Raw genomic sequence first — 17506 nt, forward strand, 5'->3', positions numbered from 1 at the left:
AACAGCTGCCATGATTAGTTTCATGATTTTCGGATCTGTTTAAGTATTTTTAATAAAGCCACAAACTTACAGAAAAAAATAGAAAACAGAATTTAAAGAAGAGAGGAGAGAACCTCACCTGGCAGCCCACCTGGCCCAGTTCCAGCTGGCGACCCAGCCCACTGGCCTGAAGCGGTCGTCTTCAACCCTTGCCAGTAGGCAGAGGCGTGTCGCCCGCGCGCGCTCTCACCCCTGGCCACCTCCTGCTTCCTCCCCGGACCTTCTAGCGACGCCACGGTGACGCCCCGTGGCCCCTCGCTCCTCTGCCTCACTCTCTGCTCTCTCCCTCGCCCTCTGCTCCCTCTCCCGAGCACACCCGAGCGGAGCTCGTCGTCGCCGACGCAATTTACCGCGGCCACCGTCCATCCCGTGCCTCTCCGATGAGTCCAGAGGAACCGCCATCGCCTTCTGCGTCTTCTACACCAACCCATTCGACCGCGGGAGCCCTATAGCGTCTTCCCAGAGCTCATCCCCAACCTCCGGCCGCCGGCGAACTTTCGGGGATTCGCGAGCTCCAGTCCCTCCCTGGCCCCGCCGTTGCCTCTACCGGATTCGCTGTGAGCTCCTGCTCCGAACCCCTCCCTTCCCTGCCTCTTTTGCGCCGCGTAGCCCTAGTTTCACCGGAGCTGATAGCTCCTCGCCGCCGGCCATGCTGCCACCGCGGCTATGGCCGCGCAAGCTCGCCTCCGAGCACGTCAACACACTCAGGGAGTCTCTAGGAGCTCAAATCACTCGCCCGTTAGGCCTTCCCTGCACCGTAGCCGCAACCCCGTGCACACCCAAAATCCGTCTGCCGCCGTGAGCATGATTCTGGCAAGCTTGGGCCGTCCCAGCCCCTCTTGCCTGCCCTAGCAGATGCGCGCGAACGCCAACTCGCCGTAGAGCCAAACCCCGCCGCAAACCGCCGCCTGTAGTGCGAGCCCGAGCAACTCCGGCGTGCCTCCGCCGTGTTCCGTGGTCGCCGCCGGCAGATCTCCGGCGTGATGACGTGGCGCTATTTTAGTTAGCACTAATGACCACGCTAAACACCCCCAGAGCCACCGCCATGTGGGCCATAGTGTCTAATTAGGTTAGTCTAATTTTCCTGTTTAGATTAGTACTAATCTGTGTGGACCCCACGTGTCAGCTTTGACTTTGGTCAAGTTAAGGTTGACCGGTCCCACCTGTCATCCACCCAAACCAACCTGAGACACTGACGTATGGGTCCCATAGGTCAGGTTTGACCTGGACCGGCCTCGTTGACTGCTGACATCATAGTGACGCAATGCTGACGCAATAAGTATTTTCTGGATTTATTCTTATACAGGAAATTCCAGAAAATGATCTAAACTTCTAAAATTCATAGAAATTCAACCGTAACTCCAAATTAAATAATTTATATATGAAAAATGATCAGAAAAATCCAATCTATCCATCTGCACTGGTTTCATGCATGTTTAAACAACTTAACCTTGCTGTTTAGTGCAAAGCATGATAAGGCACTATTTGAATTCATAATTTGAATTTGGGATTGAACCTTTGGCTCAATATGACCCAAATCCATCTGGTTGTAGTTGCATTAGGCCAACACACTAATATTGCCATGTCATGAGCATGCATCATATTGTGCATTGCATTGATTGTATTTCTTCTCTGTTGCCGGTATATGTCCCCTCTCGGTAGACGATGTTCCGACGTTGTGATCGTTGACACTGATGAAGACTCAATGCTATCTTCAGAAGTGCCAGGCAAGCAAAACCCCCTTGTTCATTCCGATACAAACCCACTCTCTCGCTCCTGCTCTCTTTTACTGCATTAGGACAACATCGATTCAACTGTTACTTGCTGCGATAGCTAAACCCCTTTATCCTCTGCATGACCTGTCATTGCCACAGTAAATAGATGAAACCCACTAGTATGAGTAGGAGTTGTTTGAGCCCTGTTGTGCCTACTCATTCATGTTTGTTTGTCATGCCTGCTATTGCTTAGAGTTGAGTCAGGTCTGATTCATCGGGGATGAATCAGAGGTGTGTGAACATGTCCTACTGTGTGTGAGCTAAGTGTGTGAACACGATTTGGTAAAGGTAGCGGTGAGAGGCCATGTAGGAGTACATGGTGGGTTGTCTCATTGAAGCCGTTCTTAGGAATTGAGTTTTGTGTTTGTGATCCATGATTCAACTACTACCATGCATTGGGCCCTGAAATATGACCCCGCTCGACTTCTTATTCACCCTTGTCCTCTGTCCAGGAGTTGGAAATAGTTTCTGGTGTTTGTAGTATGCTGGAGGCCGTGCACAGCGCTGACCGGAGGGGTGGGCTGTGATGCGGTAGGCACGTGGCCGGGTATACCGGGTGCCTTTTTGCTGTCACGGAACCCTGTTCACATCATTTGGGGCTGTGAGCGAAACCCCGGCCGGATCTCCTCATGGATGGAACCCGAATAGGCGATAAACCTGGACTATAGACTTGAGTGTTTAGGTAGGTCGTGGTCTACACCCACGTCGGCTTTCGCTTGAAGTCTGCCGAGCACATGTCGTGTGCAGACGCTAAGTGGTGGAAACATGTATGAAGAAGTACACCCCTACAGGGTTAACATCATCTATTCGAATAGCCGTGTCCGCGGTAAAGGACTTCTGGGTTGCCTATATCAGTTCATAGACAAGTGAAAGTGGATACTTTAAAATGTGCAAGATAAGCGTGAGTGCTATGGATGGCATTCTCGTAGGGAGACTGGAGCGGATCCATAGTGGTGTATTGGTTAGTGAATATGTGGACTCGTGTGCGCCACCTCAAAAGAGTCGCTTGCAGTAGTAGTTCAGGATAGCCACCGAGTCAAAGCTGGCTTGCTGCAGTTAAACCCCACCATCCCCTTTGTTGATAATGATGCATATGTAGTTAGTTCTGATGTAAGTCTTGCTGGGTACATTTGTACTCACATTTGCCTATTTTATGTTTTTGCAGAGAGACTTCAGTCTCACTAGTAGTTCCACGTGGACTTCGACGTTTAGCTTGTTACATCAGCTACGATCTTGTGCCTCGGCAGGATCTGGTAGACAGTCGGGCTTCTCAGCCTTTTTCATTTATAGTTGTCTGTACTCAGACATGTTAAGCTTCCGCATGTGTTTGACTTGTATGCTCTGAATGTTGGGTCGTGAGACCCATGTTTGTAATATCTCGCTCCTCGGAGCCTATTGAATAAATACTTGAGCTGTAGAGTCATGTTGTGATGCCATGTTGTATTTGCACATATCAAGCATATTGTGTGTATGTTATTGAAATGCTTGGTATGTGTGGGATCTGACTATCTAGTTGTTTATCCTTGGTAGCCTCTATTACCAGGAAATGTCTCCTAGTGCTTCCACTGAGCAATGGTAGCTTGCTACTGCTCCGGAACACTTAGGCTGGCCGGCATGTGTCCTTCTTCGTTCCTGTGTCTGTCCCCTCGAGGAAATGTCACGCGATGAATACCGGAGTCCTGTTAGCCCGCTACAGCCCGGTTCACCGGAGTCCTGCTAGCCTAGTGCTACAGCCTGGATTCACTCGCTGATGACCGACACGTTCGATGCTGGGTCATGGATGCATGTCCCTATAAGTTTGTGCCACTTTGGGTTTACGGCTAGCCATGTCAGCCCGGGCTCCTTATCATATGGATGCTAGCGACACTATCATATATGTGTGCCAAAAGGCGCAAACGGTCCCGAGCAAAGGTAAGGCGACACCCGTGGGAATACCATGCGTGAGGCCGCAAGGTGATATGAGGTGTTACATGCTAGATCGATGTTGCATTGAGTCGGGGTCCTGACATGTTGTTATCGAGGCGGGACTTGGGGCGGGGCTTGCGTCGCCGTTTTGGTTGTTTTTCGGCGGAATTATCCTTCGCCGTGTCCCATTGTTCCTCATCATCACTCCCTTTTGGGGTGTCCACCATGTATATATCATGAATTAAGGTGGCTTTCCAGTGCCCTGTAGGCGCTGGTTCTTGGTCGTCTCCGGCATCGTCGTCCCTACCGTCGATGTCTTTGGAGTCATAGTCTAGCATGTCGGTTAGATCATCGACAGTGGCTACAAAGTGGGTGGTGGGTGGGCTTTGAATTTCTTCGTCGTCCGCATCCCAGCCATCCTGACCGTAGTCCAGCCAGGGTTCTCCTGATAATGGGAGATGTTTTAGCGAATTTAGGATGTCGCCAAAGGGTGAGTGCTGAAAGATTTCCGCGGCGGTGAACTCCATGATCAGCGCCCAACCGGATTCGATTGGCAGGGGCGCAGGAGGTTCGGAGTCCGACAAGGAGTCCGGCGCCTCAGAGTCACGAGCTTCGTAAGGGACAAGGTCAGTATTTGGCTCCATCGCCGTGGAAGTTGCAACTCCTGAGGCGGTGTCCAGCCACCTGTCCTCGATCTGTGCGGTCGGCTCCGAACTATGGGTCAGAGCGGACTTGTGTGCGGCCTCCAGGGTACTGTCTGACGGCAGAGCTAGATCATGCCCATCGTGACAGTGCGGCACGCTCGGCTGTGGCTCGACTCCATCGAAGATCAAGTCCCCGCGGATGTGAGCCATGAAGTTTAGGCTTCCAAACCTGACCTGATGGCCAGGGGCGTAGCTTTCGATCTGCTCCAGATGGCCAAGTGAATTGGCCCGCAGTGCGAAGCCGCCGAACACGAAGATCTGTCCGGGGAGAAAAGTCTCACCCTGGATGGCGTGGTTGTTGATTGTAGAAGCCGTCAAGCCTATCAGTGACGACACAGAGGAACTCTCAATGAAAGCACCAATGTCGGTGTCAAAACCGGCGGATCTCGGGTAGGGGGTCCCGAACTGTGCGTCTAGGCGGATGGTAACAGGAGACGAGGGACACGATGTTTTACCCAGGTTCGGGCCCTCTTGATGGAGGTAAAACCCTACGTCCTGCTTGATTAATATTGATGATGTGTGTTACAAGAGTGTATCTACCACGAGATCAAGGAGGCTAAGCCCTAGAAGCTAGCCTATGGTATGATTGTTGTAATGGTTGTTCGTCCTACGGACTAAAACCCTCCAGTTTATATAGACACCGGAGAGGGCTAGGGTTACACAGAGTCGGTTACAATGGTAGGAGATCTACATATCCATATCGCCAAGCTTGCCTTCCACGCCAAGGAAAGTCCCATCCGGACACGGGACGAAGTCTTCAATCTTGTATCTTCATAGTCTTGGAGTCCGGCTGACGATGATAGTCCGGCTGTCCGGACACCCCCTAGTCTAGGACTCCCTCAAGGGGTATTAAATAGCATAATGGATCTGAACATATAATCTTCCACCAGATAAACCATATAGCAATCAACTACAAGATGTAATCAACACTACTAGTCACACACAAGCACCATTCTAAGGTTCCAGTACAAAGATTGAACACAAGAGATGAACTAGGGTTTGAGAGGAGATGGTGTTGTTGAAGATGTTGATGGAAATAGCCCTCCAAAAGACGGGAAGTTATCAGTGATGACGATGACGATGATTTCCCCCTCCGGGAGGGAAGTTCCCCTGGCAGAATCACTCCGCTGGAGGGCAAAAGTGCTCCTACCCAAGTTCCTCCTCGAGACGACGAAGCTTCTTCTCGAAAGTCCTCTCCTTAATTTTTTTGGTCAAAATGACTTATATACCAGAAGAGGGGCACGGGAGGTGGGCCGAGGAGGGCGCGCCTGGGCTCCCTGGTGTGCCCAGGTGGATTGTTCCCACCTGGTGGGCCCCCTCTAGTAGTTATTTGCTCCAATAATTCTTAAATATTCCATAAAAAGTCTCCATGAAGTTTTAGCTTATTTCGAGCTGTGCAGAATAGGTAGCTCTGACGTGTCTTTTTTGGTCTAGAATTCCAGCTGTTGGTATTCTCCCTCTTTGTGTAAACCTTGCATATTATGAGAGAAAAGGCATTAGAAATACTCCCAAAAGTATTATTATGCATAAAAACATTATAAGAATATAGTAGGAAAACATGATGCAAAATGGACGTATCAAGATTGTCCAATCAAAATCCTCTGTAGTTATTTCCATTCACCTATATAAACTGCATCGTTTCATTCTTCCACTTTACTTTCTTTCTCCTCCCCTCCTCTCTATCAAAATCCTCACTGCAGCGCTCCACCTTGAGCTCGACGCCGACAAACCCTTCGTTGCTTAACTGCCGAAAAGAAGTCACCGGAGTCCCTCCATGCCGCCGCAGTACATCTTCTTCCCCGCGTTGCCGTAGTTGTTGCACGCCACCAAGCTAGGGTATGTATAGTTTGAAATTGGGTCTTCTTCCTTCTTGAGTTGAGTTTGTCTGTGGTTAATTATCTCCGGTTTTACCGCATTTCTTAGATCTAGGTTTTTACCCGTCTAGTGTGGATATGGTTTGTAGTTGTTCCTCATATCCGAATCTTTCAAATCTAGGGTTTGTGTTATGTTTCACTCGAATGATATGCCTAGCTCGCTGTCTAGTATATTCTTCGGACCTACTAGCTCGATCTATCTGTTTCATTCATTCAAAACATCTCTCAAAGTCCTTATCTGGTTCTTCCTCAAAAATGTTCTAGTTCGAAAAAATATTTATTGTGAGCATTTGTAACCCTGTCCCAATTTTCCCTCATACCTATTATATTTCACAGGTGCATGCGTTCTGTTGAGGATTCTGCTAAACCACACAATATGGCTGATGAAGAAGTAGTATTCATGGGAACAGCTGATGAATCAAAGGCACCAAATGCTAAGGGCCCAACGGTAGGCCCATCTTCCAGGAAAAGGAAAAGAGCCGAACCAAATGCAATTGAGCAAGAAGCAGATGCTCCAAAGAAAAGGAAAGGTGACAGGCAACTTCTCGCCAATGCAACACAGTATATCTCTCATGATGATTACAACACAGTACCTAGAGAAGATTCGACTAGAGAAAAAGGTGGGTGCAAAAGATTCGGCATCACTGGGTACGTAAGTGGTTTCACTTCAAAATGGTTCATCCTCGTTATGCCAAGAATTTTGCCTTCCCATCCCCCGTGGAGTGATTGTCATGAAATTGGACTCATCGGGGAAGGTGAGCCCCAGGAAAGGCCTCAACCACCTCCATACACTCATGAGTCATCTCTCAAGACACCTTACTCATACCCCGAAGAAAAGGCCAAGCACCTCAAGAATGATGTAAAGAGAGCCAAGAAGGATTAAAAGGAGCAGGCAAGAGAAGAAGAAAATCGGTGTCTCATCAAATCAGACATCAAGAAGAAAAACACCGAAGGAAAAGCAAAACGTCGCACAAAGAACAAACATGATCCAAAATATGTTGCTCTGAAGAAGAAGAAGAGTGCACCGAGGAAAAGACCTGCTAAGGCAGTTGAACCTGAAAGTGATTCTTATGATCAAGATGATCCTCCACTCACAAGATGATCCTCCACTCACGGAGGAAAAGAACAAGTGAATATCACCACTTCAACTGTTTTGCCTGATCTCCGAGCAAGTGTTGTCCCAATTGCACCTCCGAAGAAGGACCCCTTGAAAACAAAGACTCCTCCTACCACTATCACAATTGTTGACAAAGTGAATACATATCCTCATCCTGTTGCAATGAACTTGCAAGATTTGGCAGTTGTTGCCCCAGTAGGCTCAGCTAGGCCAGGAGAAAAGCTCCTGAAGCAAAAGGTGAAGCAAATCAAAGCCCCTGCTATTGCTAAGCAAAATGTTCTAAGTGTTGATCTTCTGAAGGAAAAGGCTGCGCAATTTGCTCCCAAGCTAACTCAACCTTTGGCTTCCATGCCTCCAAAACAAAATGTAGCACAAGATACTCTTGCTGCTCAGCCTCAAGATGATAATGCATCGCACTATTTCGATCAAGTGTTCATCATGGAACAGCTTGACATATTTATGGAGAACTTGTTTGATGAAGAAGTGGCATCTTTGCCCATTCCCCCCTGAAGTAATTGCTCAAGCGTCTGATCTGGTCAATGACATGAGAAATGATTCTGTTGAGATCAATGACCTCACTTCCCAACTCAAGGAGCTTGACACTCGTATGAAGGATACGAAATCCAAGTTTGTCATCAAGCAACTATAAGAATCTTATGTGGATGTCAATAAGGCTTTGACTATCCTTCAGCACAAAAGACTGGGATTTCACTCAGATATGGATCAAATTGTTTGCAAAGTTTTCCTCGATCATCAAGCACAAGTCACTGGCTACAATGATCTTGTCAAAGGGCACTGTCAGGACCCCGACTCAATGCCACATCGATCTAGCATGTAACACCTCATATCACTTTGCGGCCTCACGCACGGTATTCCCACGGGTGTCGCCTTACCTTAGCCCGGGACCGTTTGCGCCTTTTGGCACACGTATATGATGGTGTCGCTAGCATCCATATGATAAGGAGCCCGGGCTGACATGGCTAGTCGTAAACCCAAAGTGGCACAGACTTACAGGGACAGGCATCCATGACCCAACATCGAACGTGTCGGTCATCAGCAAGTGGGTCCGGGCTGTAGCACTGGGCTAGCAGGACTCCGGTAAACCGGGCTGTAGCGGGCTAACAGGACTCCGGTACTCAAAGCGTGACATTTCCCCGAAGGGACAGACACAGGAACGAAGAAGGACACATGTCGGCCAGCCTAAGTGTTCCGGAGCAGTAGCAAGCTACCATGGCTCGGTGGAAACACTAGGAGACATTTCCCGGTAAGAGAGGCTACTAAAGATAAACAACTAGATGGTCAGATCCCACACATACCAAGCATTTCAATAGCATACACACAATATGCTCGATATGTGCAAATACAACATGGCATCACAACATGACTCTAAGACTCAAGTAATTTATTCAATAGGCTCCGAGGAGCGAGATATTACAAACATGGGTCTCATGACCCAACAATCAGAGCATACAAGTCAAAGCACAAGCGGAAGCTATCATGTCTGAGTACAGACATCTATAAATGAAAAAGGCTGAGAAGCCTGACTATCTATCAGATCCTGCCGAGGGCACAAGATCGTAGCTGAGGTATCAAGCTAAACGTCGAAGTCCACGCGAAACTACTAGTGAGACCGAAGTCTCTCTGCAAAAACATAAAATAGGCAAACGTGAGTACAAATGTACCCAGCAAGACTTACATCAGATCTAACTACATATGCATCATTATCAACAAAGGGGTGGTGGGGTTTAACTGCAGCAAGCCAGCTTTGACTCGGTGGCTATCCTGAACTACGACTGCAAGTAACTCTTTTGAGGTGGCGCACACGAGTCCACATATTCACCATATCAATACACCACTATGGATCCGCCCCCGTCTCCCTACGAGAACGCCATCCATAGCACTCACGCTTATCTTGCGTATTTTAAGGTATCCACTTTCACTTGTCTATGAACTGATATAAGCAACCCAGAAGTCCTTTTCCGCGGACACGGCTATTCGAATAGATGATATTAACCCTGCAGGGGTGTACTTCGTCATACATGTTTCCACCACTTAGCGTCTGCACACGACATGTGCTCGGCAGACTTCAAGCGAAAGCCGACGTGGGTGTAGACCACGACCTACCTAAACACTCAAGTCTCTAGTCCAGGTTTATCGCCTATTCGGGTTCCATCCATGAGGAGATCCGGCCGGAGTTTCGCTCACAGCCCCAAACGATGTGAACAGGGTTCCTGAGATACCAAACAGGCATCCGGTACACCGTGCCACGTACCTACCGCATCACAGCCCACCCCTACGGTCAGCGCTGTCCACGGCCTCCAGTAAGCTACAAACGCCATAAACTACTTGCAACTCCTGGACAGAGGACTAGGGTGAATAAGAAGTCGAGCGGGGTCATATTTCAGGGCCCAATGTATGGTAGTAGCTGAATCATGGATCACAAACACAGAACTCAGTTCCTGAGGACGGCTGCAATGAGACAACCCACCATGTACTCCTACATGGCCTCTCACCGCTACCTTTACCAAATCGTGTTCACACACTTAGCTCACACACAGTAGGACATGTTCACACACCTCTGATTCATCCCCGATGAATCAGACCTGACTCAACTCTAAGCAATAGCAGGCATGACAAACAAGCATGAATGAGTAGGCACATCAGGGCTCAAACAACTCCTACTCATGCTAGTGGGTTTCATCTATTTACTGTGGCAATGACAGGTCATGCAAAGGATAAAGGGGTTCAGCTACCGCAGCAAGTAACAGATGAATCGGTGTTGTCCTAATGCATTAAAAGAGAGCAGGAGCGAGAGAGTAGGATTGTATCGGAATGAACAAGGGGGTTTTGCTTGCCTGGCACTTCTGAAGATAACATTGAGTCTTCATCAGTGTTAACGATCGCATCATCGGTATCACGTCTATCGAGAGGGGACAAATACCGGCAACACAAAAGGGAACACAATCAATGCAATGCACAATATGATGCATGATCATGACATGGCAAAATGAATGTGTTTTGAGCTAATGCCACTAGCAACAGATTAAATGAAGTTGGTTTGAATACAAGATTCAAATTCAAACTCCATATGTGATTATTTAAATGCCCTTTACTTCATTTGCCCTAAACAGTAGTGATAAGTTGTTCTAACATGCATGAAAATGGTACATATGGATTCCTTGAATTTTTCTGATAATTTTTCATATATAATTTATTTAATTTGGAGTTACGGTTGAATTTCTATGAATTTTAGAAGTTTTAGGCATTTTCTGGAATTTCCTGAATATAATTAAATCCAGAAAGTATTACTGCGTCATACTGACGTCACGATGACGTCAGCAGGTCAACGTGGCACAGTCCGGTCAACCCCTGACCGGTGGGTCCCGAGTGTCAGTGTCTAACTAACTAATCTAACTTAGTTAAACTAACCTAACCTAATTAGCCGGGCGGGGCCCGCAGGTCAGTGAGAGAGAGGGGGGGTCAAACCGGGCAGTGGGGTCAACCCACGCCGGTCATCGGGTCAGCGGTCGCCGGCGTTTAGCCGCCGGCGAGTCCAGACGCGGCGGAGGGCTCGGAAACAAGCCACATGGCATCGTTTCGGCCGTGGTTTGTTGCATTCGAACGCGCGCAGTGGCGCGCATCTAGTGGTGGCGGTGACAGGTGCTGGGGTGGCCGGAAAAGTGGTCGGCGACGAGGTTTGGCGGCGGCAGCAGCTCGGGCAATCCTGGGGTGGCGCTATAGAGCACTAGAGGAGAGACCAAAGGGCACTGCGGGCTCCTGGGAGGGCGGCGAACATGGTGACGCGCTCAGGCGCACGCTGGGATGGCCCTGGCCACGGCAACGACATGGCACGGCGGCGGCAAGCTCGGCCGTGGTCGGAAGATGGAGCTAGGGAACGGAAACAGAGGGGGCGAGCAAAGAGGAGGCAGCAGGAGCTCACAGGGAGACCGATGAGGTGGTCAGCGAGCTCGGGGGCGTCTTCGGTGCTGCGAATCGAACGGCGGCGATCGCCGGCCGTGGCGATGAAGATGGCGGTGATGGCGTGGCTTCAGGGCACCCGGCGTCGCGTGCGTCGTGGTAGAGCTTCCCAGATCCAAGGCGGAGCTCGTGGCCTAACTGGCTGGGCGTGGGGATGCTGGTGGCTCCGGTGGTGCTCGTCGGCGGTCTCGGTGCGTCCGGGGATGAGCGAGGGAGAGAGACTGAGGAGGGAGAGGGAATGCAGCGAGTGAGGGAAAAGAGAGAGGGGACATGGGGCGTCGTCGTGGCGCGAATTAGGACGAAGGGCGGCCTCCAGCGCGAAGCAGGAGGTGGCCGGGGCTCTCGGGCGCGCGCCACGCCTCGCCTCTGCCTACTGGCAGAGGAAGATGACGAGCGGCGAGGTAGATGGGCTGGGCTGGGCCGCGCTGGTGGGGGAGCTGGGCCGGCTGGTGGCTGCACGGGTGAGGCCAGGTAGGCTCTGTTCTTTTTATTTTTTTCTAATTATTTCAGTTTTCTATTTTGCAGGTTTGTTTTGAATTTGGTTTTGAAACCAATTCAATTTATTTTGCTTCTGACAATAATTTTAGGAGCTAAAAGAACTAAAACAATGCTCCACAAAATATTTCAGAATTATTGGACCTATATTTATTTAATAGTAGATATCAATCCAATTCAAATAATTATTGATTTAATTCAAATGCCCAAATTAAATGTTTCTGAGACACCAAAAATATTGGTTTGGATTTTACCTCTTGCCAATATTTCCAGAGGATAACAGGAACATTTTCTTGGACACATTTGAGAAGATTTAATTGTTGGTTATTTTTAGAGGTTTCTGAGGCTTTGAAAATTCCTCAATTCAAATTTCACTTGAATTTAAACATGATGCAGCAAGAGGTCTAGCCTAGTGCATTGCCAGAAGCTAGGGATGTGACAACTCACCCCCACTAAACAAGAATCTCGTCTCGAGATTCAAGCGTAGGGTAAGGTGAAGGGGAAACGCAACTAGTATAATCTTCACGATCCAGGGTGCACTTCAGTTGAACGTTGATTCATTCACCACCATTGTCTCGAAGTCTTGCTCTGAGAACTCCAACTAACATGACAACGAGAGGAAAAGAGAGACCCTAAAAGAATGGTTCTTCTCGAAGGTCGAACAACTCAGGATTAACTCACGGAATGAGACATAGCAACATCTCTCGAGCTGAGAGGCGAAGCACACATCCATAGGAATGGAGTGAAGCAGATGACGAAGGTTCACTAGGTAGACAACAATTTCACGCTTAAGAAGGTGGTAATCGATTGCCAACGTAGCGAGGAGTTGAGTTGCCATGATACCACAACGAGGCATCTTAGGGAAGGTGACTCGTAGAAATATCCCCTTAAGTGGCAAAAAGAATTACCTTTGATATAGAGATCATTGAGACTCTCTATATCAGCCTAAGGCAAATCACAAGCGATCGTTTGGAGGGGGTCAGTAGAATGGCATACTCAGACTTGGATGATGTGGATTACCTTGTTGAAGACAACGCAATGGATGAATTTGCTTATCACCGGAAATGGAAGAGATCCATGGTAGAATGGCACATTGGCGGTGCAAGCTGGGAACAAAATGCAAACGCTGGGAATGATTCTGGTAACTGGGGAGGAACCCAACAACAGAGAGTGAATTCACTGTTTGAGAAGGTCACAGCATTGCCGAGGAAACTGAGAGCAAACCTAGCTAGTGCCGATGGTAACACCTAACGCTTGTGCGTGCTCTCAAGAACTTGAGCATTTCCATAATCATCAAGGTTTTACCAATATCCGTGTCAAGGATTCTGGCAACACAACTTACTACCATGATGAATACCGGTGGAAGATGCCGATGCAAAGGAAGATAACACCTTCTTAGATTTCACCTTGGCGAGGCCAAGGAAACGAAATCTGGATGATCGACCGAGAGACATTTAGCACTCCGCTTCTAATGTTCTCCTTGACGTGCTAGTGTATCACATTCATAGATATGGTTTGATAACTAGGACATCAAGTAAAAGGTCGGACTTCGGGAACACAAAAATCCCTAGGGGCAACTAGGAAGTAAACCCTACGAAATCCTTATAGGGAGGTGGCCAACTTCCTCAATCAAGATATTATAATAACAGGGCTACCGGATGGGTGTGTTGGCCACGACATCCACCTTACCGGTTATCGAGAGACCAATATTATAGTTCTTGGGGAAATGTTCCAACCATCATATCTGCCTGAGATTCAGATCTGGTTGGTGTCAGGATATTCCAGACTCATCGAGTCTAGGAAGAAAAATGAAAGTTTGCATTGCAAATCGACGAGATGACGTTGCGGGATTCTCGGGAGATGAACTACGATAGCAAGCTCCAAAACATGAGCTGGTTCTGCTACAAACATGTGAACATGTTGTCCTAGACAAAACATTATCACATGGTAGTCTTACAACAAAACACTACCGAGTTCAGGTGGGGAACCATAATCGAGGACATTGAAGTCCTTGCATAAGGCATGCTCTTAAGAAGGAACTTCTTTTCCTTGAACAAATCAATCAGTAGCTTAGTGTGCTAGGGACACATATAGAATGAAGGTTGCAAGTCTCCAGACTACAGAATACTTCGCACGTGTGCATGACTGATTTGGGATGATTCCAAAGAAAGCAACATTAACTTTCTCGAATCCACGGCGGCAACTTGCATCAGATGCACATGAATTAAAGGAAGTCACTACCTTCATCCAAACATATGCTTCATGAGCTAGCATGAACAAATGCTTTCAAAAATTTCCAACACTAGCTTAATGCTCAACAAAATCATGGAGGAGATAAGGATGTTGTCAATGGGCTCAACAACAATTCATCCGGGTTTCCTTTTAAAAGGAATTCCATAGTTAAGTGAACACGGTGATAGCATTGGTCAGACCAAAGATGTAATGGTGTATGCTCGAGGGATCAACCACGAGTAAGACAACATTACGAGCATCGTTAGTACTGATTTGATTTGACGATAGCCCACACTCAAATCAAAGGATTGATAAGACAATAGGTCCAGCAACTGATCACAGGGACCAATCGATGAAGATATCATCTTTCTTCAACACACACTACACAAGAATATCCCTTTGGAACGAACTAAGTCAGGCAAGCTTTTATCTTCCAACTCCCCAAGTTGTCGTTTAGCTTAACCAACTAGCTCAGGGATATCTAACACCGATTCTTGGAGAAAGGGTGGTTTACAGGATAAACCAACTTGATCACGAGCTTAACATAACAGTCAGGTGACAACCTGGTGATACTATCGAGAAGATATTTGGAAAATCACGAACCACCGATATGTTACTAAGCTTGAGAACAATCTCGCTTTTCAGGGCAAGACGATATGATCAATAGAGCAAGGATTTAAAATAATCCTAACTCATCGATCGAGGAGTGAACCAGGAGAATGGACTAGGTAGCACGATCAATCTTAGAATGATGATTCAATAACCAACACACTAAGAATGAAATTATTGCCCATTAGCTACCAAGCAACAAGGTTGCTAGGAGTATTGAATTCACACATCACGATTCACTTGTCGGCATTCCGGTTGCGACAACACGGAACCGAGGGATGAATAATAATGGCGAGAAGTATCACTACATCAAGAATTCACAAGAGCCGGTGCAATTCTCATGAAAATCCTGACATAAAGACGGTAATACTTCAGGGTAGAACAGAATCAAAAGCTGGATTGGCATTTGATCTGCGGAATACAACTACTTTGACCCAATCCTAGATATGGATGAGGTACTGGAGTTTGTTTCTCCTAGTCATTCCGCGATAGAATAGCTTGACGGACCACAAAAGTAGTAGGCATCGATAAACGAGCGCACGCATACTCTTGACTATCAATTGATAGACGAAAGTCAGAATGCAACTAAAGAGAGACAACTCAAAGGAACATATAACTTTCTGAGTTGTGGATACATGGGTTGGTATGCCGAACAAGGTTCAACATAATTCTTCCGGATAACCCATGCAGAAAGGTAGAACTGGCAGAGTCACGATTTATGAATGGAGAACTCATCGAGAGCACTCTTGTTGTCATCTTTTGGTTCAGAAGAACCCCTGCCAAGAATGGTTCATGGTAATTGGAAGAAGGATATACCACGGACCTCGAGGACTATCGCAAAGGTTACTAATATCCTAAAGGCACTAGCAATTACTATCAACATGAAGTAGGTAGAGTGAATCTCGGGTTCAGAACCCAGAAGTAGAATACCTACTACTAAGTAGCATCACGGAATGCTTTCGAGGATAAAGGCCAGAATCATCACACTGGGACACCAATCATGGCTAAATTACTAGGTGATCCCCTAAGACACCTAGGGTCATAATAATAACTCCAACATATATGCCAAGGCAATAGAATACCTCAACTCAACAATTAGTGTGATTGAGCTGGCATATAGGAACATCGAAACCAGAGGGAAAGGATTTTGCAAATTGCTTCAAACTATTTAGAAACCTGGGATGACTCGGACAGCATAACGGCTGTAAATGCTCAGAAAAGATTTGAGACATTCACAAAATGGTGGCATAACCACTCAGAAGCACGATATCAAGGTTTCGAGATCAACAATTAACATACGGAAGTAGTAGAAACTGAACTCAAGCTTAAATCCAACAATCTTATAAGTCTACGGATTAGTAACACGTGATCCTGATAGAAAGAAGAGAAAGCCTAGTTCTTAATCCCCGTAGAAGAGAAGATGATGACTCAGATCAGAGGGCCATGAGGTATAAGGAGTAAAAAGAGCCTTACGTTCCATCCCACAATCAATTCCCTTACATATAACTAAAGCATTTCTAGACTCAACTTCGACCAGTTTGGCTTGGTAATCCTACAGGCAGTCAAGCTCTGGTACCAACGCTGTCAGGACCCCGACTCAATGCCACATCGATCTAGCATGTAACACCTCATATCACTTTGCGGCCTCACGCACGGTATTCCCACGGGTGTCGCCTTACCTTAGCCCGGGACCGTTTGCGCCTTTTGGCACACGTATATGACGGTGTCGCTAGCATCCATATGATAAGGAGCCCGGGCTGACATGGCTAGTCGTAAACCCAAAGTGGCACAGACTTACAGGGACAGGCATCCATGACCCAACATCGAACGTGTCGGTCATCAGCAAGTGGATCCGCGCTGTAGCACTGGGCTAGCAGGACTCCGGTAAACCGGGCTGTAGCGGGCTAACAGGACTCCGGTACTCAAAGCTTGACATTTCCCCGAAGGGACAGACACAGGAATGAAGAAGGACACATGCCGGCCAGCCTAAGTGTTCCGGAGCAGTAGCAAGCTACCATGGCTCGGTGGAAACACTAGGAGACATTTCCCGGTAAGAGAGGCTACTAAAGATAAACAACTAGATGGTCAGATCCCACACATACCAAGCATTTCAATAGCATACACACAATATGCTCGATATGTGCAAATACAACATGGCATCACAACATGACTCTACGACTCAAGTAATTTATTCAATAGCTCCGAGGAGCGAGATATTAGAAACATGGGTCTCATGACCCAACAATCAGAGCATACAAGTCAAAGCACAAGCGGAAGCTATCATGTCTGAGTACAGACATCTATAAATGAAAAAGGCTGAGAAGCCTGACTATCTATCAGATCCTGCCGAGGGCACAAGATCGTAGCTGAGGTATCAAGCTAAACGTCGAAGTCCACGCGAAACTACTAGTGAGACCGAAGTCTCTCTGCAAAAACATAAAATAGGCAAACGTGAGTACAAATGTACCCAGCAAGACTTACATCAGATCTAACTACATATGCATCATTATCAACAAAGGGGTGGTGGGGTTTAACTGCAGCAAGCCAGCTTTGACTCGGTGGCTATCCTGAACTACGACTGCAAGTAACTCTTTTGAGGTGGCGCACACGAGTCCACATATTCACCATATCAATACACCACTATGGATCCGCCCCCGTCTCCCTACGAGAACGCCATCCATAGCACTCACGCTTATCTTGCGTATTTTAAGGTATCCACTTTCACTTGTCTATGAACTGATATAAGCAACCCAGAACTCCTTTTCCGCGGACACGGCT

Source organism: Triticum dicoccoides, chromosome 5B (genome assembly GCF_002162155.2).
Source record: "Triticum dicoccoides isolate Atlit2015 ecotype Zavitan chromosome 5B, WEW_v2.0, whole genome shotgun sequence".
NCBI lineage: Eukaryota > Viridiplantae > Streptophyta > Magnoliopsida > Poales > Poaceae > Triticum > Triticum dicoccoides.